This window comes from Dendrobates tinctorius, unplaced genomic scaffold (assembly GCF_039654945.1).
Source record: "Dendrobates tinctorius isolate UK_male_01 unplaced genomic scaffold, ASM3965494v1 ptg000035l, whole genome shotgun sequence".
In the NCBI taxonomy this organism is placed as follows: domain Eukaryota; kingdom Metazoa; phylum Chordata; class Amphibia; order Anura; family Dendrobatidae; genus Dendrobates; species Dendrobates tinctorius.
In genome coordinates, this window is record NW_027361703.1 from 41826916 (window position 1) to 41854224 (window position 27309).

The 27309-nt window shown below is 41.5% G+C and overlaps 1 protein-coding gene across 1 annotated transcript in view; it reads left to right on the top strand.

Moving 5' to 3' along the window:
- Positions 1–8339: 8339 nt before the first annotated feature.
- PLXNB2 (plexin B2) overlaps positions 8340–27309 on the top strand; it is a 295006-nt gene continuing 276036 nt past the window's right edge. Inside the window, exon 1 of the mRNA XM_073573427.1 lies at positions 8340–8616. The gene's annotated coding sequence lies outside the window, so the exon portion shown is untranslated. The remainder of the gene's footprint in view (positions 8617–27309) is intronic.

Genomic DNA, 27309 nt, shown 5'->3' on the forward strand with positions numbered 1-27309 from the left:
GATACACGGTATATATACACAAGATGGTGTATGGATATATGATAGTATACATGTATAGTAACGATACAGGATAGCGCACATACACAGTATATATAGACAAGATGGTGTATGGATATATGATAGTATACATGTATAGCAACTATACAGGATACCGCAGATACACGGTATATATACACAAGATGGTGTATGGATATATGATAGTATACATGTATAGTAACTATACAGGATAGCGCACATACACGGTATATGTACAAAAGATGGTGTATGGATATATGATAGTATACATGTATAGTAACTATACAGGATAGCACACATACACAGTATATATAGACAAGATGGTGTATGGATATATGATAGTATACATGTATAGTAACTATACAGGAGAGTGCAGATACACAGTATAGATACACAAGATGGTGTATGGATATATGATAGTATACATGTATAGTAACTATACAGGATAGTGCACATACACAGTATATATACACAAGATGGTGTATGGATATATGATAGTATACATGTATAGTAACTATACAGGAGAGTGCAGATACACAGTATAGATACACAAGATGGTGTATGGATATATGATAGTATACATGTATAGTAACTATACAGGATAGCGCACATACACAGTATATATACACAAGATGGTGTATGGATATATGATAGTATACATGTATAGTAACTATACAGGATAGCACACATACACAGTATATATAGACAAGATGGTGTATGGATATATGATAGTATACATGTATAGTAACTATACAGGATAGTGCAGATACACAGTATAGATACACAAGATGGTGTATGGATATATGATAGTAAACATGTATAGTAACTATACAGGATAGCGCACATACACAGTATATATACACAAGATGGTGTATGGATATATGATAGTAAACATGTATAGTAACTATACAGGATAGCGCACATACACAGTATATATACACAAGATGGTGTATGGATATATGATAGTATACATGTATAGTAACTATACAGGATAGCGCACATACACAGTATATATATAGACAAGATGGTGTATGGATATTTGATAGTATACATGTATAGTAACTATACAGGATAGCGCACATACACAGTATATATACACAAGATGGTGTATGGATATATGATAGTATACATGTATAGTAACTATACAGGATAGTGCACATACACAGTATATATACACAAGATGGTGTATGGATGTATGATAGTATACATGTATAGTAACTATACAGGAGAGTGCAGATACACAGTATAGATACACAAGATGGTGTATGGATATATGATAGTATACATGTATAGTAACTATACAGGATAGTGCACATACACAGTATATATACACAAGATGGTGTATGGATATATGATAGTATACATGTATAGTAACTATACAGGATAGCGCACATACACAGTATATATACACAAGATGGTGTATGGATATATGATAGTATACATGTATAGTAACTATACAGGATAGCACACATACACAGTATATATACACAAGATGGTGTATGGATATATGATAGTATACATGTATAGTAACTATACAGGATAGCGCACATACACAGTATATTTACACAAGATGGTGTATGGATATATGATAGTATACATGTATAGTAACTATACAGGAGAGTGCAGATACACAGTATATATACACAAGATGGTGTATGGATATATGATAGTATACATGTATAGTAACTATACAGGAGAGTGCAGATACACGGTATATATACACAAGATGGTGTATGGATATATGATAGTATACATGTATAGTAACTATACAGGATAGCGCACATACACAGTATATATACACAAGATGGTGTATGGATATGATGGCATACATGTATAGTAACTATACAGGAGAGTGCAGATACACAGTATATATACACAAGATGGTGTATGGATATATGATAGTATACATGTATAGTAACTATACAGGATAGCGCACATACACAGTATATATACACAAGATGGTGTATGGATATGATGGTATATATGTATAGTAACTATACAGGAGAGTGCAGATACACAGTATAGATACACAAGATGGTGTATGGATATATGATAGTATACATGTATAGTAACTATACAGGATAGCACACATACACAGTATAGATACACAAGATGGTGTATGGATATATGATAGTATACATGTATAGTAACTATACAGGATAGCGCACATACACAGTATATATACACAAGATGGTGTATGGATATGATGGTATATATGTATAGTAACTATACAGGATAGTGCACATACACAGTATAGATACACAAGATGGTGTATGGATATATGATAGTATACATGTATAGTAACTATACAGGAGAGTGCAGATACACAGTATAGATACACAAGATGGTGTATGGATATATGATAGTATACATGTATAGTAACTATACAGGATAGCACACATACACAGTATAGATACACAAGATGGTGTATGGATATATGATAGTATACATGTATAGTAACTATACAGGATAGCGCAGATACACAGTATAGATACACAAGATGGTGTATGGATATATGATAGTATACATGTATAGTAACTATACAGGATAGCACACATACACAGTATATAAACACAAGATGGTGTATGGATATATGATAGTATACATGTATAGTAACTATACAGGATAGCGCACATACACAGTATAGATACACAAGATGGTGTATGGATATATGATAGTATACATGTATAGTAACTATACAGGATAGCGCACATACACAGTATATATACACAAGATGGTGTATGGATATATGATAGTATACATGTATAGTAACTATACAGGATAGCGCACATACACAGTATATATACACAAGATGGTGTATGGATATATGATAGTATACATGTATAGTAACTATACAGGAGAGTGCAGATACACAGTATATATACACAAGATGGTGTATGGATATATGATAGTATACATGTATAGTAACTATACAGGATAGCACACATACACAGTATATATACACAAGATGGTGTATGGATATATGATAGTATACATGTATAGTAACTATACAGGAGAGTGCAGATACACGGTATATATACACAAGATGGTGTATGGATATATGATAGTATACATGTATAGTAACTATACAGGATAGCGCACATACACAGTATATTTACACAAGATGGTGTATGGATATATGATAGTATACATGTATAGTAACTATACAGGAGAGTGCAGATACACAGTATATATACACAAGATGGTGTATGGATATATGATAGTATACATGTATAGTAACTATACAGGATAGCGCACATACACAGTATATATACACAAGATGGTGTATGGATATATGATAGTATACATGTATAGTAACTATACAGGATAGCGCACATACACAGTATATATACACAAGATGGTGTATGGATATGATGGTATACATGTATAGTAACTATACAGGAGAGTGCACATACACGGTATATATACACAAGATGGTGTATGGATATATGATAGTATACATGTATAGTAACTATACAGGATAGCGCACATACACAGTATATTTACACAAGATGGTGTATGGATATATGATAGTATACATGTATAGTAACTATACAGGAGAGTGCAGATACACAGTATATATACACAAGATGGTGTATGGATATATGATAGTATACATGTATAGTAACAACAGGAGAGTGCAGATACACAGTATATATACACAAGATGGTGTATGGATATATGATAGTATACATGTATAGTAACTATACAGGATAGCACACATACACAGTATAGATACACAAGATGGTGTATGGATATATGATAGTATACATGTATAGTAACTATACAGGAGAGTGCAGATACACAGTATATATACACAAGATGGTGTATGGATATATGATAGTATACATGTATAGTAACAACAGGAGAGTGCAGATACACAGTATATATACACAAGATGGTGTATGGATATATGATAGTATACATGTATAGTAACTATACAGGATAGCACACATACACAGTATAGATACACAAGATGGTGTATGGATATATGATAGTATACATGTATAGTAACTATACAGGATAGCGCACATACACAGTATAGATACACAAGATGGTGTATGGATATATGATAGTATACATGTATAGTAACTATACAGGATAGCACACATACACAGTATAGATACACAAGATGGTGTATGGATATATGATAGTATACATGTATAGTAACTATACAGGATAGCACACATACACAGTATAGATACACAAGATGGTGTATGGATATATGATAGTATACATGTATAGTAACTATACAGGATAGCGCACATACACAGTATATATACACAAGATGGTGTATGGATATATGATAGTATACATGTATAGTAACTATACAGGATAGCGCACATACACAGTATATATACACAAGATGGTGTATGGATATATGATAGTATACATGTATAGTAACTATACAGGATAGCGCACATACACAGTATATATACACAAGATGGTGTATGGATATATGATAGTATACATGTATAGTAACTATACAGGATAGCGCACATACACAGTATATATACACAAGATGGTGTATGGATATATGATAGTATACATGTATAGTAACTATACAGGATAGCGCACATACACAGTATATATACACAAGATGGTGTATGGATATATGATAGTATACATGTATAGTAACTATACAGGATAGCGCACATACACAGTATAGATACACAAGATGGTGTATGGATATATGATAGTATACATGTATAGTAACTATACAGGATAGCGCACATACACAGTATAGATACACAAGATGGTGTATGGATATATGATAGTATACATGTATAGTAACTATACAGGATAGTGCAGATACACAGTATATATACACAAGATGGTGTATGGATATATGATAGTATACATGTATAGTAACTATACAGGATAGCGCACATACACAGTATATATACACAAGATGGTGTATGGATATATGATAGTATACATGTATAGTAACTATACAGGAGAGTGCAGATACACAGTATATATACACAAGATGGTGTATGGATATATGATAGTATACATGTATAGTAACTATACAGGATAGCGCACATACACAGTATAGATACACAAGATGGTGTATGGATATATGATAGTATACATGTATAGTAACTATACAGGATAGCGCAGATACACAGTATAGATACACAAGATGGTGTATGGATATATGATAGTATACATGTATAGTAACTATACAGGATAGCGCAGATACACAGTATAGATACACAAGATGGTGTATGGATATATGATAGTATACATGTATAGTAACTATACAGGATAGCGCACATACACAGTATAGATACACAAGATGGTGTATGGATATATGATAGTATACATGTATAGTAACTATACAGGATAGCGCACATACACAGTATATATACACAAGATGGTGTATGGATATATGATAGTATACATGTATAGTAACTATACAGGATAGCGCACATACACAGTATATATACACAAGATGGTGTATGGATATATGATAGTATACATGTATAGTAACTATACAGGAGAGTGCAGATACACAGTATATATACACAAGATGGTGTATGGATATATGATAGTATACATGTATAGTAACTATACAGGATAGCACACATACACAGTATATATACACAAGATGGTGTATGGATATATGATAGTATACATGTATAGTAACTATACAGGAGAGTGCAGATACACGGTATATATACACAAGATGGTGTATGGATATATGATAGTATACATGTATAGTAACTATACAGGATAGCGCACATACACAGTATATTTACACAAGATGGTGTATGGATATATGATAGTATACATGTATAGTAACTATACAGGAGAGTGCAGATACACAGTATAGATACACAAGATGGTGTATGGATATATGATAGTATACATGTATAGTAACTATACAGGATAGCACACATACACAGTATAGATACACAAGATGGTGTATGGATATATGATAGTATACATGTATAGTAACTATACAGGATAGCGCACATACACAGTATATATACACAAGATGGTGTATGGATATGATGGTATATATGTATAGTAACTATACAGGATAGTGCACATACACAGTATAGATACACAAGATGGTGTATGGATATATGATAGTATACATGTATAGTAACTATACAGGATAGCGCACATACACAGTATATATACACAAGATGGTGTATGGATATATGATAGTATACATGTATAGTAACTATACAGGATAGTGCACATACACAGTATAGATACACAAGATGGTGTATGGATATATGATAGTATACATGTATAGTAACTATACAGGATAGCGCACATACACAGTATATATACACAAGATGGTGTATGGATATATGATAGTATACATGTATAGTAACTATACAGGATAGCGCACATACACAGTATAGATACACAAGATGGTGTATGGATATATGATAGTATACATGTATAGTAACTATACAGGATAGCACACATACACAGTATATATAGACAAGATGGTGTATGGATATATGATAGTATACATGTATAGTAACTATACAGGATAGCGCACATACACAGTATATATACACAAGATGGTGTATGGATATATGATAGTATACATGTATAGTAACTATACAGGAGAGTGCAGATACACAGTATATATACACAAGATGGTGTATGGATATATGATAGTATACATGTATAGTAACTATACAGGATAGCGCACATACACAGTATAGATACACAAGATGGTGTATGGATATATGATAGTATACATGTATAGTAACTATACAGGATAGCGCAGATACACAGTATAGATACACAAGATGGTGTATGGATATATGATAGTATACATGTATAGTAACTATACAGGATAGCGCAGATACACAGTATAGATACACAAGATGGTGTATGGATATATGATAGTATACATGTATAGTAACTATACAGGATAGCGCACATACACAGTATAGATACACAAGATGGTGTATGGATATATGATAGTATACATGTATAGTAACTATACAGGATAGCGCAGATACACAGTATAGATACACAAGATGGTGTATGGATATATGATAGTATACATGTATAGTAACTATACAGGATAGTGCAGATACACAGTATAGATACACAAGATGGTGTATGGATATATGATAGTATACATGTATAGTAACTATACAGGATAGCGCACATACACAGTATAGATACACAAGATGGTGTATGGATATATGATAGTATACATGTATAGTAACTATACAGGAGAGTGCACATACACAGTATAGATACACAAGATGGTGTATGGATATATGATAGTATACATGTATAGTAACTATACAGGATAGCGCAGATACACAGTATAGATACACAAGATGGTGTATGGATATATGATAGTATACATGTATAGTAACTATACAGGATAGCGCAGATACACAGTATAGATACACAAGATGGTGTATGGATATATGATAGTATACATGTATAGTAACTATACAGGATAGCGCACATACACAGTATAGATACACAAGATGGTGTATGGATATATGATAGTATACATGTATAGTAACTATACAGGATAGTGCAGATACACAGTATAGATACACAAGATGGTGTATGGATATATGATAGTATACATGTATAGTAACTATACAGGAGAGTGCAGATACACGGTATATATACACAAGATGGTGTATGGATATATGATAGTATACATGTATAGTAACTATACAGGATAGTGCAGATACACAGTATAGATACACAAGATGGTGTATGGATATATGATAGTATACATGTATAGTAACTATACAGGATAGCGCACATACACAGTATAGATACACAAGATGGTGTATGGATATATGATAGTATACATGTATAGTAACTATACAGGAGAGTGCAGATACACAGTATATATACACAAGATGGTGTATAATGAGTCTTGTCTTTTTATATTTGTCTATGTATGCTGTCCAGATAAAGTTTACATGTCTGTTTTTGCAGAGTTGGTTTCTCTGTACATTTTCTTCTCGGATGTCCTGAATGAGATTTGGCGCTGCTACACTGGAATGTGCCCTGTATGTATGGCTACAATCTGTGGTGTATGTATATGTGACAGTATACAGGCAGTGCACATACAATGTATATCAGCAGACACATATAGTGAGGAGACATTGGCACTGTCCCTGTGGCTTTCTGGCTGTGATACCGGCAGCCGTCCCTGAGGTGAGCGGCTCCGCACAGTCAGGGCGTTGGGCGGGATTCTGCTGCCACTCACGGCTCAGGCACATAGCGGCCACAGTGCGCGGCTTCTGGCCATGGCAGTGCAGATGTTCAGCACCTTTGTTACCACTCCTGAGGCAGCAGTGACTGGGGAGGGCGCACACATCCCTCTCCTCCCGCCGCCGCCATTCCTCAGCACGGTCAGGCTGTAACCCGATCCTGAGCGCAGGGAGGAGGAGGACGGGCTCTCGCTCCCTCTCTCTTTTCTCCTCTGGCTTTTTTTTTTCTGTTTCCTGTCTGGTATTGTGCTGGGGAGCGGATGTGTGCATCGCCCACAGGTGTGTCTGTGCCTGGTGCTCCACGTTCAGAGTGAGGGAATCGCCTCCCAGACATGGGCGCCGGCGGCTGACTGCTCCTGTACAGACCCGGGTGAGTGGCCCCAGCAGGCACGGCTCAGGGGGTAGGGCTGGCATCACCTGTTGGAGGGGTGGACGCTCAGTGTCTGCTGGGGGTGGACGCTCAGTGTCTGCTGGGGATGGACGCTCAGTGTGTGCTGGGGGTGGACGCTCAGTGTGTGCTGGGGGTGGACGCTCAGTGTGTGCTGGGGGTGGACGCTCAGTGTGTGCTGGGGGTGGACGCTCAGTGTGGACGGAGCGGCTGCCGCTTCTTCCTGGACTTTGACATGAACTTCGTGCAGTGAATGGAGCAGCCTGAGGCTCCGGGCTACATGGGGGATGTGGCCACTAACTTGTGCTGGTAACTTCCTCCTGTGGCTTCTTACCTGCAGCTTGTGGTTACATGGGAGGTCAGCTGGAGGGTGGGAGTGTAAGTGATAGCATATCTATGTACTGCTCCACTGCCCAGGGATGTGTCATATAGGGGCTATATCTTTGTACTGCTCCACTGCCCTGGGATGTGTCATATAGGGACTATATCTATGTACTGCTCCACTGCCCAGGGACGTGTCATATAGGGGCTATATATATGTACTGCTCCACTGCCCAGGGACGTGTCATATAGGGGCTATATCTATGTACTGCTCCACTGCCCTGGGACGTGTCATATAGGGGCTATATATATGTACTGCTCCACTGCCCAGGGACGTGTCATATAGGGGCTATATATATGTACTGCTCCACTGCCCTGGGACGTGTCATATAGGGACTATATATATGTACTGCTCCACTGCCCAGGGACGTGTCATATAGGGGCTATATCTATGTACTGCTCCACTGCCCTGGGACGTGTCATATAGGGGCTATATATATGTACTGCTCCACTGCCCAGGGATGTGTCATATAGGAACTATATATATGTACTGCTCCACTGCCCAGGGACGTGTCATATAGGGGCTATATCTATGTACTGCTCCACTGCCCTGGGACGTGTCATATAGGGGCTATATATATGTACTGCTCCACTGCCCAGGGATGTGTCATATAGGAACTATATATATGTACTGCTCCACTGCCCTGGGACGTGTCATATAGGGGCTATATATATGTACTGCTCCACTGCCCTGGGACGTGTCATATAGGGACTATATATATGTACTGCTCCACTGCCCTGGGACGTGTCATATAGGGGCTATATATATGTACTGCTCCACTGCCCAGGGATGTGTCATATAGGGACTATATATATGTACTGCTCCACTGCCCTGGGACGTGTCATATAGGGACTATATATATGTACTGCTCCACTGCCCTGGGACGTGTCATATAGGGGCTATATATATGTACTGCTCCACTGCCCTGGGACGTGTCATATAGGGGCTATATATATGTACTGCTCCACTGCCCTGGGACGTGTCATATAGGGACTATATATATGTACTGCTCCACTGCCCTGGGACGTGTCATATAGGGGCTATATATATGTACTGCTCCACTGCCCTGGGACGTGTCATATAGGGACTATATATATATATATGTACTGCTCCACTGCCCTGGGACGTGTCATATAGGGGCTATATATATGTACTGCTCCACTGCCCTGGACGTGTCATATAGGGACTATATATATATATGTACTGCTCCACTGCCTTGGACGTGTCATATAGGGACTATATATATGTACTGCTCCACTGCCCAGGGATGTGTCATATAGGGACTATATATATGTACTGCTCCACTGCCCTGGGACGTGTCATATAGGGACTATATATATGTACTGCTCCACTGCCCAGGGATGTGTCATATAGGGGCTATATATATGTACTGCTCCACTGCCCTGGGACGTGTCATATAGGGACTATATATATGTACTGCTCCACTGCTGGGGGACGTGTCATATAGGGACAATATATATGTACTGCTCCACTGCCCTGGGACGTGTCATATAGGGGCTATATATATGTACTGCTCCACTGCCCTGGGACGTGTCATATAGGGACTATATATATGTACTGCTCCACTGCCGGGGGACGTGTCATATAGGGGCTATATATATGTACTGCTCCACTGCCCAGGGACGTGTCATATAGGGACAGTATATATGTACTGTTCCACTGCCAGTGGATGTGTCATATAGGGACTATATATATGTACTGCTGCACTGTCGAGGGACGTGTCATATAGGGACAGTATATATGTACTTCTCCACTGCTGGGGGACGTGTCATATAGGGACTATATATATGTACTGCTCCACTGCCCAGGGACGTGTCATATGGGAATATATATATGTACTGCTCCACTGTCGAGGGACGTGTCATATAGGGACAGTATATATGTACTGCTCCACTGCCCAGGGACGTGTCATATAGGGACTATATATATGTACTGCTCCACTGCCCAGGGACGTGTCATATGGGAATATATATAATATATATGCACCGCTCTGGGATGTGTCATGTAGGGACTATATATATGTACTGCTCCACTGCCAGTGGATGTGTCATATAGGGACTATATGTATTGCTACACTGCCATGGGACGTGTCATATAGAGACAATATATATGTACTGCTCCACTGCTGGGGATGTATCATATAGGGACTATATATATGTACGGCTCCACTGCCGAGGGACGTGTCATATAGGGATTATATGTATTTCTGCACTGTTGGGGGACGTGTCATATAGGGACTAGATGTATATGTACTGTTACACTGCCATAATAATATTAATATAATAAATTTTATTTCTATAGCGCCGACATATTCCGCAGCACTTTACATTTCAGAGGGGATTTGTACAGACAATATACATTACAGCATAACAATAATCACATAGATCATAACAGATGCCAAGAGGAATGAGGGCCCTGCTCGCAAGCTTACAATCTATGAGGAAAGAGGTAGACACGAAATGTGGGTGGTAACAGTTGCCCTGATTGTATGGACCAGCCATAATGTTAAGTGTGTAACAGTACAAACACAGAGGGCTAATGGATGCATAAAGCATGTGGGAACATGATGCGGGGAACCTGGTTATGGTAAAACTTTTGGCTGTGCCACACAGGGATAGATTAGGTTTATGTGTTGAGGCGGTAGGCCAGTCTGAATAAATGCGTTTTCAGGGCACGCTTAAAAGTGTGGGGATTGGGGACTAATCGTATTGACCTGGGAAATGCATTCCAAAGAATTGGTGCAGCACGTGTAAAGTCTTGGAGACGGGAGTGGGAGGTTCTGATTATTGAGGATGCTAGCCTCAGTTCATCAGCAGAATGGAGTGCGCGGGTAGGGTGGAATACTGAAACAAGGGAGGAGATGTAGGGTGGTGCTGAGCCATGGAGGGCTTTGTGGGTGAGGGTAATAAGTTTATACTGGATTCTGGAGTGGATGGGTAGCCAGTGTAATGACTGGCACAAGGTAGAGGCATCGGTGTAACAATTGGCGAGGAATATGATCCTGGCAGCAGCATTCAAGACAGATTGGAGGGGGGAGAGTTTGGTAAGAGGGAGACCGATTAGAAGGGAGTTACAATAGTCGAGACGAGAATGAATAAGAGAAACAGTAAGCGTTTTTGCAGAGTCAAAAGTAAGAAAAGGTCGAATTCTAGAAATGTTTTTGAGGTGCAGATGACAAGAGCAAGCCAATGATCGAATGTGGGGGGCAAAGGAAAGCTCGGAGTCAAGTATGACCCCAAGACAACGGGCATGTTGCTGGGGAGTAATAGTGGAACCACACACGGAAATGGCAATGTCGGGTAAAGGTACATTAGTAGAGGGAGGAAACACAAGGGAGTTCAGTCTTTGACAGGTTCAGTTTCAGATATAGTGAGGACATGTTAGACACAGCATTTAGACAATCGCCGGTGTTTTCTAGAAAGGCAGGCGTGATGTCAGGAGAAGAAGCGTATAATTGGGTGTCATCAGCATAGAGATGGTACTGGAAACCAAATCTACTGATTGTTTGACCAATAGGGGCAGTATACAAAGAAGAGGAGGGGGCCTAGAACCCCAACAGTAAGGGGAAGGTGAGAGGAGGAGGAACCGGCAAAAGATACAGTAAAGGAGCGGTCGGAGAGATAGGAGGAGAGCCAGGAGAGAACGGTGTCCTTGAGGCCAGTGGAACGGAGCATAGTGAGGAGGAGCTGATGATCCACAGTGTTGAATGCTGCAGAGAGATCCAAGAGAATTAGCATGGAGTAATGACCATTTGATTTAGCTGTTAGTAGATCATTAGAGTCTTTAGTGAGGGCAGTTTCAGTAGAGTGTAAAGAGCAGAAACCGGATTGGAGAGGGTCGAGAAGAGAGTTTTCTGAGAGATAGCGGATAAGACGGGAGTGGACCAGGCGTTCCAGGAGTTTAGAGATGAAGGGAAGATTAGAGACAGGTCTATAGTTAGCGTCACAGTTTTGGTCGAGAGATGGTTTTTTAAGTAGTGGATGTATGATGGCATGCTTAAATGAGGAGGGAAAGATACCAGAAGAGAGAGGTTAAATATTTTAGTTAGGTGAGGGGTGACAGCGGGGGAAAGGGACTGGAGGAGATGTGACAGAAATGGGTCACTGGTGCAAGTGGTTGGGCGAGAAGATGCAAGGAGCCTGCTTGCTGCTTCTTCTGTGACTGATTTTGAACCAGAGAGTGAGCTAGATGCAGTGGGGGAGGGAGGACAGTGCATGGTATGAGGTGATTGGGAGATAATTTCCTGTCGAATATGGTCAATTTTTTCTTTGAAGTAATTGGCCAGATCGTCAGCTCGGAACTCCGTGGTTGGGGCCTGTACTCTTGGGTTGAGTAGAGAATGAAAAGTGTCAGAGACGTTTATGGTTATTGGACAGTGAAGTGATGAGGGTGTTGAAATAGGTTTGTTTGGAGAGGTGAAGGGCAGTGTTGTATGTTCTAAGCATAAACTTAAAATGGATGAAATCTTTGTGTAGATTGGATTTTCTCCACAGACGTTCGGCGCACCTGGAACACCGCTGCAGGAAACGTGTTTGCAGGGTGTGCCAGGGTTGTCGCCGTCTGTTGTGGTGTTCTGTTTATAGGGGGTGCAAATTCATCCAGGGCACTTTGAAGTGTTTCATTGTAATTCTTCAATGGAGAATCAGGACATGAGAGGGAGGAGATAGGGGCCAATGAAGACTGCAAGTTCGTCATAAGTTTCTGGGTGTTAATGGCCTGTATGTTTCTATAAATATGGACAGTGGGGGTGACCTGAGCAGCCTGGCGGTTCTTGATAGAGAATGAAAGAAGATTGTGGTCAGAGAGCGGGAGAGGGGAGTTTGCAAAATGCCATGGGACGTGTCATATAGGGACAATATATATGTACTGCTCCACTGCCCTGGGATGTGTCATATAGGGACAATATATATGCACTGCTCTACTGCCCTGGGATGTCTCATATAGGGACTATATATATGTACTGCTCCACTGCCGGGGGACGTGTCATATAGGAACTACCGTATATATACAGTACAGACCAAAAGTTTGGACGCACCTTCTCATTCAAAGAGTTTTCTTTATTTTCATGACTATGAAAACTGTAGATTCATTCTGAAGGCATCAAAACTATGAATTAACACATGTGGAATTATATAATTAAGAAACAAGTGTGAAACAACTGAAAATATGTCTTATATTCTAGGTTCTTAAAAGTAGCCACCTTTTGCCTTGATTACTGCTTTGCACACTCTTGGCATTCTCTTGATGAGCTTCAAGAGGTAGTCACCGGAAATGGTCTTCCAACAGTCTTGAAGGAGTTCCCAGAGATGCTTAGCACTTGTTGGCCCTTTTGCCTTCACTCTGTGGTCCAGCTCACCCCAAACCATCTCGATTGGGTTCAGGTCTGGTGACTGTGGAGGCCAGGTCATATGGCGTAGCACCCCATCACTCTCCTTCTTGGTCAAATAGCCCTTACACAGCCTGGAGGTGTGTTTGGGGTCATTGTCCTGTTGAAAAATAAATGATGGTCCAACTAAACGCAAACTGGATGGAATAGCATGCCGCTGCAAGATGCTGTGGTAGCCATGCTGGTTCAGTATGCCTTCAATTTTGAATAAATCCCCAACAGTGTCACCAGTAAAGCACCCCCACACCATCACACCTCCTCCTCCATGCTTCACGGTGGGAACCAGGCATGTAGAGTCCATCCGTTCACCTTTTTTCCGTGTCGCACAAAGACACTGTGGTTGGAACCAAATATCTCAAATTTGGACTCATCAGACCAAAGCACAGATTTCCACTGGTCTGATGTCCATTCCTTGTGTTCTTTAGCCCAAACAAGTCTCTTCTGCTTGTTGCCTGTCTTTAGCAATGGTTTCCTAGCAGCTAATTTACCATGAAGGCCTGCTCCACAAAGTCTCCTCTTAACAGTTGTTGCAGAGATGTGTCTGCTGCTAGAACTCTGTGTATCATTGACCTAGTCTCTAATCTGAGCTGTGTTAACCTGCAATTTCTGAGGCTGGTGACTCGGATGAACTTATCCTCCACAGCAGAGGTGACTCTTGGTCCTTTCCTGGGGCGGTCCTCATGTGAGCCAGTTTCTTTGTAGCGCTTGATGGTTTTTGCCACTGCACTTGGGGACACTTTCAAAGTTTTCCCAATTTTTTGGACTGACTGACCTTCATTTCTTAAAGTAATGATGGCCACTCGTTTTTCTTTACTTAGCTGCTTTTTTCTTGCCATAATACAAATTCTAACAGTCTATTCAGTAGGACTATCAGCCGTGTATCCACCAGACTTCTGCACAACACAACTGATGGTCCCAACCCCATTTATAAGGCAAGAAATTCCACTTATTAAACCTGACAGGGCACACCTGTGAAGTGAAAACCATTTCCGGTGACTACCTCTTGAAGCTCATCAAGAGAATGCCAAGAGTGTGCAAAGCAGTAATCAAAGCAAAAGGTGGCTACTTTAAAGAACCTAGAATATAAGACATATTTTCAGTTGTTTCACACTTTTTTGTTAATTATATAATTCCACATGTGTTAGTTCATAGTTTTGATGCCTTCCGAGTGAATCTACAGTTTTCATAGTCATGAAAATAGGGAAGACTCTTTGAATGAGAAGGTGTGTTCAAACTTTTGGTCTGTGCTTAGAGTTGAGCGACTTTGGTCGGATGGGGTTTCGTGAAACCCGACTGAAACAAAATTTGAGTCGGATGAAACTGGTCTGACTAGGGCAAAAAAAAGTCGGAGTTTTGTCCGAAACCCCATTGACTTGCATTGGGGTCGGGTTTCGGACGAAACGCCGACTTTTTTTTGCCCTAGTCAGACCAGTTTCATCCGACTCAAATATTGTTTGTCGGGTTTCACGAAACCCGATCCGACCAAAGTCGCTCAACTCTATCTGTATTGTATGTATTGCTCCACTGCCCTGGGATGTGTCATACAGGGACAATATATATATATGTACTGCTCCACTGCCGGGGGACGTGTCATATAGGGAATATATATATATATATATATATATATATATATATACTGCTCCACTGCCCTGGGATGTGTCATATAGGGACTATTTATACGTACTGCTCAAATGCTGGGGGACGTGTCATGTAGGGACTATATATATGCACTTCTACACTGCCCTAGGATGTGTCATATAGGGACTATATATATGTACTGCTCCAATGCCGGGGGACGTATCATATAGGGACTATATATGTACTGCACCACTGCCCTGGGATGTGTCATATAGGGACTATATACAGTGGGGAAAAAAAGTATTTAGTCAGTCAGCAATAGTGCAAGTTCCACCACTTAAAAAGATGAGAGGCGTCTGTAATTTACATCATAGGTAGACCTCAACTATGGGAGACAAACTGAGAAAAAAAAATCCAGAAAATCACATTGTCTGTTTTTTTTTCATTTTATTTGCATATTATGGTGGAAAATAAGTATTTGGTCAGAAACAAGCAATCAAGATTTCTGGCTCTCACAGACCTGTAACTTCTTCTTTAAGAGTCTCCTCTTTCCTCCACTCATTACCTGTAGTAATGACACCTGTTTAAACTTGTTATCAGTATAAAAAGACACCTGTGCACACCCTCAAACAGTCTGACTCCAAACTCCACTATGGTGAAGACCAAAGAGCTGTCAAAGGACACCAGAAACAAAATTGTAGCCCTGCACCAGGCTGGGAAGACTGAATCTGCAATAGCCAACCAGCTTGGAGTGAAGAAATCAACTGTGGGAGCAATAATTAGAAAATGGAAGACATACAAGACCACTGATAATCTCCCTCGATCTGGTGCTCCACGCAAAATCCCACCCCGTGGGGTCAGAATGATCACAAGAACGGTGAGCAAAAATCCCAGAACCACGCGGGGGGACCTAGTGAATGAACTGCAGAGAGCTGGGACCAATGTAACAAGGCCTACCATAAGTAACACACTACGCCACCATGGACTCAGATCCTGCAGTGCCAGACGTGTCCCACTGCTTAAGCCTGTACATGTCCGAGCCCGTCTGAAGTTTGTTAGAGAGCATTTGGATGATCCAGAGGAGTTTTGGGAGAATGTCCTATGGTCTGATGAAACCAAGCTGGAACTGTTTGGTAGAAACACAACTTGTCGTGTTTGGAGGAAAAAGAATACTGAGTTGCATCCATCAAACACCATACCTACTGTAAAGCATGGTGGTGGAAACATCATGCTTTGGGGCTGTTTCTCTGCAAAGGGGCCAGGACGACTGATCCGGGTACATGAAAGAATGAATGGGGCCATGTATCGTGAGATTTTGAGTGCAAACCTCCTTCCATCAGCAAGGGCATTGAAGATGAAACGTGGCTGGGTCTTTCAACATGACAATGATCCAAAGCACACCGCCAGGGCAACAAAGGAGTGGCTTCGTAAGAACGATTTCAAGGTCCTGGAGTGGCCTAGCCAGTCTCCAGATCTCAACCCTATAGAAAACCTTTGGAGGGAGTTGAAAGTCCGTGTTGCCAAGCGAAAAGCCAAAAACATCACTGCTCTAGAGGAGATCTGCATGGAGGAATGGGCCAACATACCAACAACAGTGTGTGGCAACCTTGTGAAGACTTACAGAAAACGTTTGACCTCTGTCATTGCCAACAAAGGATATATCACAAAGTATTGAGATGAAATTTTGTTTCTGACCAAATACTTATTTTCCACCATAATATGCAAATAAAATGAAAAAAAAAACAGACAATGTGATTTTCTGGATTTTTTTTTCTCAGTTTGTCTCCCATAGTTGAGGTCTACCTATGATGTAAATTACAGACGCCTCTCATCTTTTTAAGTGGTGGAACTTGCACTATTGCTGACTGACTAAATACTTTTTTTCCCCACTGTATATGTACTGCTCCAATGCCGGGGGACGTATCATATAGGGACTATATATATGTAGTGCTCCACTGCCGGGGGATATGTCATATAGGGACAGTATATATGTACTGCTCCACTGCTGGGGAACGTGTCATTTAGGGACTATATATATGTACTGCTCCACTGCCCTCGGATGTGTCATATAGGTACTATATATATGTACTGCTTCACTGCTGGGGGGCATGCCATATAGGGACTATATATAAGTACTGCTCCACTGCCGGGGGACGTGTCATATAGGGACAATATATACGTACTGTTCCACTGCCATGGGACTTGTCTTCATAGTGCTAAATTATCTGTACTGCCATGGGATATGACTGGTCTGGCACACAGGCTGTCTTCTGCTCTTCTTTACTATCATGAGACACTTTTGTCAGCTGCCAGGCTCACTGTCATCTGTGACTTGTCTCATTGCCACATATATGTCACATTGTCTATATAACTACAAAGGGTTTTGTTCAGTTATATCTGACCATATTGGTGCCTGGAAGAATGATTATTGTTAAATGGCCATTGCTAGGCAGAAATTTTGTGTGTTCTTTATTATGCTGGCAGTAGTATGTCCTGCTACACAGAAGGTGTTGGAAATGGGTATGGTCTCATGAGAGGTGTGTTAACCTTACAACCTTTACAATTGTATCAGATTGGGAAGGTGACAGAATGAGTGTGTATTCCGTGTCAGTGTTGTGTGGGACTGAGGGCCATGCTATTATAAGAAGTGAAGAAAGAGACAGGCAATATGATGTGACAAATGATGCAGAGTGCAATATCATGGGAGGTGAATGAAGGGGCGTGCTTTAACGAGGGTAATGAATAATGGGGCGGCAGTTGTGGGGGCGACAATGAATGTGGGGGCGTGCTGTCAATGGGGGTGGTGAATGTAGGAGCATGCAGTTGTGAGGGGCAACAAATGAAGGAGCATGCAGTCCTGTGGGGTCAACGACCGAGGAGGCAAACAATAACAAAGCAATATCTTACTATTGTAAAAGGTTGCCATTACATGGGCGAGCTTTTGCTATTTCTGTAAAAGATTAAAGCAAAATGTTGTAGTATTTAAAATCTTATATGTAGTCTTGTCACTGTTTTGTGTCTGATGCCGTGTAGTCCTCTCACTGTTTTGTGTCTGATGCCATGTAGTCCTCTCACTGTTTTGTGTCTGATGCCGTGTAGTCCTCTCACTGTTTTGTGTCTGATGCCGTGTAGTCCTCTCACTGTTTTGTGTCTGATGCCGTGTAGTCCTCTCACTGTTTTGTGTCTGATGCCGTGTAGTCCTCTCACTGTTTTGTGTCTGATGCCGTGTAGTCCTCTCACTGTTTTGTGTCTGATGCCGTGTAGTCCTCTCACTGTTTTGTGTCTGATGCCGTGTAGTCCTCTCACTGTTTTGTGTCTGATGCCGTGTAGTCCTCTCACTGTTTTGTGTCTGATGCCGTGTAGTCCTCTCACTGTTTTGTGTCTGATGCCGTGTAGTCCTCTCACTGTTTTGTGTCTGATGCCGTGTAGTCCTCTCACTGTTTTGTGTCTGATGCCGTGTAGTCCTCTCACTGTTTTGTGTCTGATGCCGTGTAGTCCTCTCACTGTTTTGTGTCTGATGCCGTGTAGTCCTCTCACTGTTTGTTTTGTAGGTTAAGGAAAGGACAGCTGTGATCTCTGTAGACATGTTTGGACTTGCTTGTTTTTGTTTTGTTTTTTTCAATTGCTGGCGTGAGTAACCCCCCCCCCCCCCCCCCCCTTTCCAATCTTTGCAGGTAGAAGATCAGATATACATTTTTTTTTGTTTTCCTGATGGTGCTTAAGCAATGTACAGTTTAGTATTATTATGCCGAAGAATCTGTTTTACTGTTTCTTGTGTTGGAATGTTAGAATGTTTCAAGTCTTCAGCCCCTAGGAGAGCTGTCTGTACAATGCTCCAGGGCTCTGGATCTGGAGGAATTTAAGATTTAGATTAATACCAGATTTCATCCGCTCTATAAGGTGGAGTGTAACTTACAAAACTTCTTTCTGTGTGTTTTTTTCCTGTTTAATTACTACAAACTCTTTGACTATGTCTTAAAGCCTGGCTTGTTTTTGCGATCTACAAAAATCCTGCATTGTCTAATCTGTCAAATTCCTTCACCTGCATAAAACCCACTTTGTGCTAAGTTCCTAAGTTATTGTGGGATAAGTTACATTTACACAGTAAATATAGTAACTGCAGTCGTGTTACTGAGGCTCTATTAATCGTCACTGTAAATCTTAATTTGCTTCACATTATGGTTAAGTGCGGTGTGAATACTGGATGTGAAACACGTTTCAATGAAAGTTTGTCAGACTCTGATCGATGAAATACACAAACTTGTGGTAGAGACATTGTTTCCTTTTGTGAATAAGTTATAAATACTTAGTAGCATGTACCTTATGAGTTCACTCCCACTAAAGATAGTTACACTGCAAAGTAGGACTTGCAACCTTTAGGCTGTGTGCACACGCTGCGGATTTTGCTGCGGTTCCGCAGCGGTTTTGGCCGCTGCGGACCCGCAGCAGTTTCTGCTGCGGTGTATAGTACCATGATTCCCTATGGGAATCAAAAACCGCAGTGCAGACGGTGCGGAATTTTCCGCCCGGATTATCTGCGGTTTTCAATCCGCAGAAAGAATTGCATGTCAATTCTTTCTGCGGATTCTCCTGCGGTTTGCCATCTCCTCCATTGAGGAGATGAAAAACCGCAGGGCAAAACCGCAGAGCAATCCGCAGGTAAAACCGCAGGTCTTTTGACCTGCGGTTTCACCTGCGGATTTTACAAAATCCGCGCGGATGAATCCGCACATAATCCGCAGCGTGTGCACACAGCCTAAGGGTATGTGCACACGTATGCAGAAAATTCCTGGCTGAAAACCGGACTCCTTCCCAGAAAACGCACATTTTTTTTCCACGCCTTTTTTATACGTTTTTTTCCGGAGCATCCCCAGTCTCATAGAAAATAGTTAGAAATGCGGATTTTTCCATGAAATTAGCATGCCGCGTTTTTTTTACCGCGATGTTTTTTTTCCACGGAAAAAAACGCATCAATATGCACAAAAAGTGCAGAATTCATTAAAATGAATGGGATGCTTCTTGGAAGCGTTTTTTAAGGCTGTGTGCACACGGTGCGGATTCTGCTACGGATCCGCAGCATTTCAGGCTCTGCGGGTCCGCAGCAGATTTAGCTGCGTTGTACAGTACCATTGTTTTCAATGGTAAACTGAAAAACGCTGTGCACATGCTGCAGATTTTTCCGCGCGGATTTGCTGCGGGTTCAAATCCACAGCATGTCAATTCTTTGTGCGGAATCCGCAGCGGTTTCACACCTTCTCCATTGTAGAGGTGTGAAACTGCAGGCTAATCCGCAGGTCTTTAGACCTGAGAATTTACCTGTGGATTTTACCAAATCCGCAGGACCTAAAACTACGTGTGCACATAGCCTTAGCATTTTTGCCGGTAAAAACGCTTAAAAGCGAAAAAACCGCTTACGTGTGCACATACCCTAAAGGGGTTGTGCATTAATAAACAATCCCTTACTAATAACCCCAGGGTGCATCATAGTTAAAAACGATATCTATACTTATCTGCTGGACTGTCGCTGCTCCTAGTTTCAGCACTGCGTCTCCCACTGGTCACATTTACATATATTGTGTTTTCACTTGAACGTGATTGTGAGGTTTGTAGTAGCCCAGCTGTCACCGATAGGCTGCAGCGTTTACGTGATACTGTTCATGTAAGGCTTCTTTCACACACAAGTTTTTTGCTATCAGTCATATTCCGTCGTTTTCTGAAAAAACGGATCCAGCAAATGGTGCTGCTGGATCCTTTTTTTTTCCTCCTAGACTTGTATTAGCGACGTATTGTGACGGATGGCCACACGGATCCGTCGGAAATTCTGTGTCCGCCGACTGGATACAACAGACATAGTAACTTTTTTGTGTACATCGAAAAGTCGGACAGCGACGGATCCAGTGCCATCCGTCGTTCGCCATAATGGAAGCCTATGGGCGCAGGATCCGTCGCTGTCCGATAAAAGATGGATCCGTCATTGGATTCCGTTTATTGTAACTGAGCATGCCCGGAATCATTTCTATTCCTTTAATTTAACCCCAAATGCTATTATAGCACAGAAAAAAACTCTGTGTCTCTGTGTGTGTGTCTCTGTGTGTGTGTCTCTGTGTGTGTGTCTCTGTGTGTGTGTCTCTGTGTGTGTGTCTCTGTGTGTGTGTCTCCATTCGTGTTTACATATGGGGAAAATCCCCAGTTATGCACACAAAATTGTCGTAATGTGAATTTGAAAAATAAGCAAAATGTGGCAATTTCTGAACTGAAAGCAAAATCAACTCATGGATGAGTGAGAATGTTTCCACTGTGCTAGTATTGTGTTCTTCAGTGGATTTTTTTTGTGGAACTCCAGACAGAAAATCCTTGAATTATCTCCATCTTCTGATCATAGCCCATACTCCAGTATAAATCTTAACCTATTGAAAAAGTTGGACTCAGTATCACATACCGTTGACTACAGCCATGCTTACAGTAACGCCAAGTGGTTGTAAGTTAATAGGAAAGTGACGGAGTAGAAACAAATTAAATGACCATGTAATAATTACCTTGGACCCGCGGTGCCATGACCCCTACGCACGTTTCGGCATTTTGCCTTCTTCTGGGGGGATATTGAATCCACCTTGTTCATTGGGTTAAGATTTATATTGGAGTGTGTGTTTGTGTTACTCTTCTATTTACCTCTGACCTGTGGTTCCACTATTGGTATTTTTCATTATCTAATATCCCTTATATATGTAATGTGATGGTCTTGATTTTCAATTAATAAAATATGTATCCTTTAATATATCTTGGTTCTTTTATGTGCAATTATGTTTTCTCTATGGGCTGTAGTCATTCTTTGCACTGAACTAGTTACAGTATATGTAATCCCCTGCATGGGCACAGGTGTTTACCGTGGTTCACACTGTGCGTTGTTGTCTTTATTGGTTTTTATAACTTCTGAACATAGCCTAATGTGGACATGAATTCTTTTCCGGCTCTGAAACCCGCCTGAAGTAGTGCTGTAAAGACGCTTAAAAGATTGAACTTATGCATTTGTGTCAAAACAACTTATGTTCATTCTTTTGATCATCTTTTAACCACTTCAGGTTACAAAAGACCTTAAAGCTGGTGAAAGAAGTGACCTGACTGTTCGTCTTCTGCTTAAAAGAAGCACAAACTAAATATAGATGTCTATGGGGAACCCAAAAAAGATGATGTCTGGCGTCTTTTGTAAAAACATCGCATAAAGCACTGAAGTTTCCTGAAGCGTGTTCCGTTATAAAACGCTACTGCTTCATCTGAGCTTTGCAGGATGACCTGTGCGCATACCCCTACGGCTCATTCAGACGTATACGTTTTTCAAATATGTGTTCTATGTTTTCCACTGTTAGAACATGTACCCATTAATTCTATGGCGCTTTTGACATGCCCATGTTTTTTTCTTTTGAGGACTGTGTAGGCACAAAAAAATCAGAGATGCGTCTGTTTTTGATCAAAGTCACCGATCAAAATTGCATAGTGAAGTCTATGGGTCTGTGACAGTCACAGACAGCACATGGGATGGCAGCAGTGTGCAGTCTGTGTGTGGTCCTTGATGTAACATCTTCACGAGCAAGATAATCTTTTCACTTTATTTTTTCATAGGTGAAAATCTTTGATTTTAACACTGGTGGTAAAAACTGACTTGGTGAAACTTGGGGTGAATTCTTGTGCTGCTGATTTTGTTGCAGAAATTTCTGCAGCCGCAAACTATTTCCAGTCACTTGACTGGAGGGTGATGTTTCAGAGAAACGGGACAATTCCAGAACTTTCCACAACATTATCCGCAGCCTGGGAATTCAGCCCAAAGGAACAGATTTTGTCACAAGAAATTCTACAACTTTCCTATTTATTTTATGTCACACCATTCAGATAAATGAAACCAATTTTTAAGTCACAGGAATTGCTGCAAAAAAATCTGCGTTGTAATATTTCACCCCAAGTCTCAGGCAGACGATCAGTTTGTCCTATTTGTCTGCAACACAACCACTTTGGCAGTCATTCGCTGCAATGTCATGTGGCCAAATTCGCTGTGTAGCCCTAGCCTTAATGGTGGCATATGTAAAGCACTGCTATTACTATTTGATCACTAGGAATTCAACCACAGATCCCCTCTGTGATCCCTAGAAGAAAGCTTTCCAGCACTAGGCAAGTCCTAGTTCTTTGTTGCAGGGCTCATCCGGTGTCCCATGTTCGGACAAATCAGATGGGTTATCCTGGTTACTTTGCTGGGGTCCCTGCCTTGTGCGGTTGACACTGTAGTCTCGTGATGATGCGAAACTGCATGATTTCCTATCATCTTGAACTAAACATGCTTGTGGTCAGATTGTAATAAAGCTGTGGGACTGTAGACAAATAATTTTTAATAATAAATTTTATTTTTATAGCACCGACATATTCCGCAGCACTTTACATTTCAGAGGGGATTTGTACAGACAATAGACATTACAGCATAACAATCACATACAGTAGATTATAACAAATACCAAGAGGAAAGAGGGCCCTGCTCGCAAGCTTACAGTCTATGAGGAAAGAGGTAGACACGAAAGGTGGGTGGTAACAGTTGCCATGATTGTATGGACCAGCCATAATGTTAGGTGTGTGACAGCACGGACACAGAGGGCTAATGGATGCATAAAGCATGTGGGATTATGGTGCAGGGAACCTGGTTATGGTAAAACTTTTGGCTCTGCCACACAGGGATAGATTAGGTTAATGTGTTGAGGCGGTAGGCCAGTCTGAATAAATGCGTTTTCAGGACACGCTTAAAATTGTGGGGATTGGGGACTAATCGTATTGACCTGGGAAGTGCATTCCAAAGAATTGGCGCGGCACGTGTAAAGTCTTGGAGACGGGAGTGGGAGGTTCTGACTATTGAGGATGCTAACCTCAGGTCATCAGCAGAACGGAGGGCGCGGGTAGGGTGGTATACTGAAACAAGGGAGGAGATGTAGGGTGGTGCTGAGCCATGGAGGGCTTTGTGAGTGAGGGTAATAAGTTTATACTGAATTCTGGAGTGGATGGGTAGCCAGTGTAATGACTGGCACAAGGTAGAGGCATCGGTGTAACGATTGGTGAGGAATATGATCCTGGCTGCAGCATTCAAGAGAGATTGGAGAAGGGAGAGTTTGGTAAGAGGGAGACCGATTAGAAGAGAGTTACAATAGTCGAGACGAGAATGAATAAGAGAAGCAGTAAGAGTTTTTGCAGAGTCAAAGGTAAGAAAAGGTCGAATTCTAAAAATGTTTTTGAGGTGCAGATGACAAGAGCGAGCCAGTGATCGAATGTGGGGGGCAAAGGAAAGCTCGGAATCAAGTATGACCCCAAGACAGCGGGCCTGTTGCTGGGGAGTAATAGTGGAACCACACACAGAAATGGCAATGTCGGGTATAGGTACATTAGTAGAGGGAGGAAACACCAGGAGTTCAGTCTTTGACAGGTTCAGTTTCAGATATAGTGAGGACATGATATTAGACACAGCGTTTAGACAATCGCCGGTGTCTTCTAGAAAGGCTGGCGTGATGTCAGGAGAAGAAGCGTATAATTGGGTGTCATCAGCATAGAGATGGTACTGGAAACCAAATCTACTGATTGTTTGACCAATAGGGGCAGTGTACAAGGAGAAGAGGAGGGGGCCTAGAACCGATCCTTGGGGGACCCCAACAGTAAGGGGAAGATGAGAGGAGGAGGAACTGGCAAAAGATACAGTAAAGGAGCGGTCGGAGAGATAGGAGGAGAACCAGGAGAGAACGGTATCCTTGAGGCCAATGGAACGGAGCATAGTGAGGAGGAGCTGATGATCCACAGTGTCGAATGCTGCAGAGAGATCCAAGAGAATTAGCATGGAGTAGTGACCATTTGATTTAGCTGTTAGCAGATCATTAGAGACTTTAGTGAGGGCAGTTTCAGTGGAGTGTAAAGAGCGGAAACCGGATTGGAGAGGGTCGAGAAGAGAGTTTTCTGAGAGATAGCGGATAAGACGGGAGTGGACCAGGCGTTCCAGGAGTTTAGAGATGAAGGGAAGATTAGAGACAGGTCTATAGCTAGCGGCACAGTTTTGGTCGAGGGATGGTTTTTTAAGTAGTGGATGTATGATGGCATGCTTAAATGAGGAGGGAAAAATACCAGAAGAGAGAGAGAGGTTAAATATTTTAGTTAGGTGAGGGGTGACAGCAGGGGAAAGGGACTGGAGGAGCTGTGACGGAAATGGGTCACTGGTGCAAGTAGTTGGGCGAGAAGATGCAAGGAGCCTGCTTACTTCTTCTTCTGTGACTGGTTCAAAATCAGAGAGTGAGTTAGATGCAGTGGGGGAGGGAGGACAGTGCATGGTATGAGGTGATTGGGAGATAATTTCCTGTCGGATCTGGTCAATTTTTTCTTTGAAGTAATTGGCCAGATCGTCAGCTCGGAGCTCCGTGGTTGGGGCCTGTACTCTTGGATTGAGTAGAGAATGAAAAGTGTCAAAGAGACGTTTCGGGTTATTGGACAGTGAGGTGATGAGGGTGTTGAAATAGGTTTGTTTGGAGAGGTGAAGGGCAGTGTTGTATGTTCTAAGCATAAACTTAAAATGGATGAAATCTTCGGGTAGATTGGATTTTCTCCACAGACGTTCGGCGCACCTGGAGCACCGCTGCAGGAAACGTGTTTGCACCGTATGCCGGGGTTGTCGCCGTCTGCGTTGTGGTGTTCTATTTATAGGGGGTGCAAATTCATCCAGGGCAGTTTGAAGTGTTTCATTGTAATGCTTCAATGCAGAATCAGGACATGAGAGGGAGGAGATAGGGGCCAATGAAGACTGCAAGTTCTTCATAAGTTTCTGGGTGTTAATGGCCTGTATGTTTCTATAAGTCTGGACAGTGGGGGTGACCTGAGCAGCCTGGCAGTTCTTGATAGAGAATGAAAGAAGATTGTGGTCAGAGAGCGGGAGAGGGGAGTTTGCAAAATCATCCACTGCACAAAGCCGAGAGAAGACCAAGTCGAGGGAGTTTCCGTCTTCATGTGTTGGAGAATTAGTAAGCTGCGAAAGGCCAAATGAGGAGGTTAGAGATAAAAGGTGAGTAGCAGATGGTGAGAGGGGAAGAGCAATGGGGATGTTGAAATCTCCCATGATGAGGGTAGGGATGTCACAGGAGAGAAAATGTGGAAGCCAAGTGCCAAAATGATCCAGGAACTGATGGGAGAGGCCGGGAGGACGATACACCACCGCCACTCGCATGGAGAAGGGGGTGTAGAGTCTGACGGCATGGACCTCAAAAGAAGGGAAGACAAGTGAGGGTACTTTTAATGAAAGGGAAGA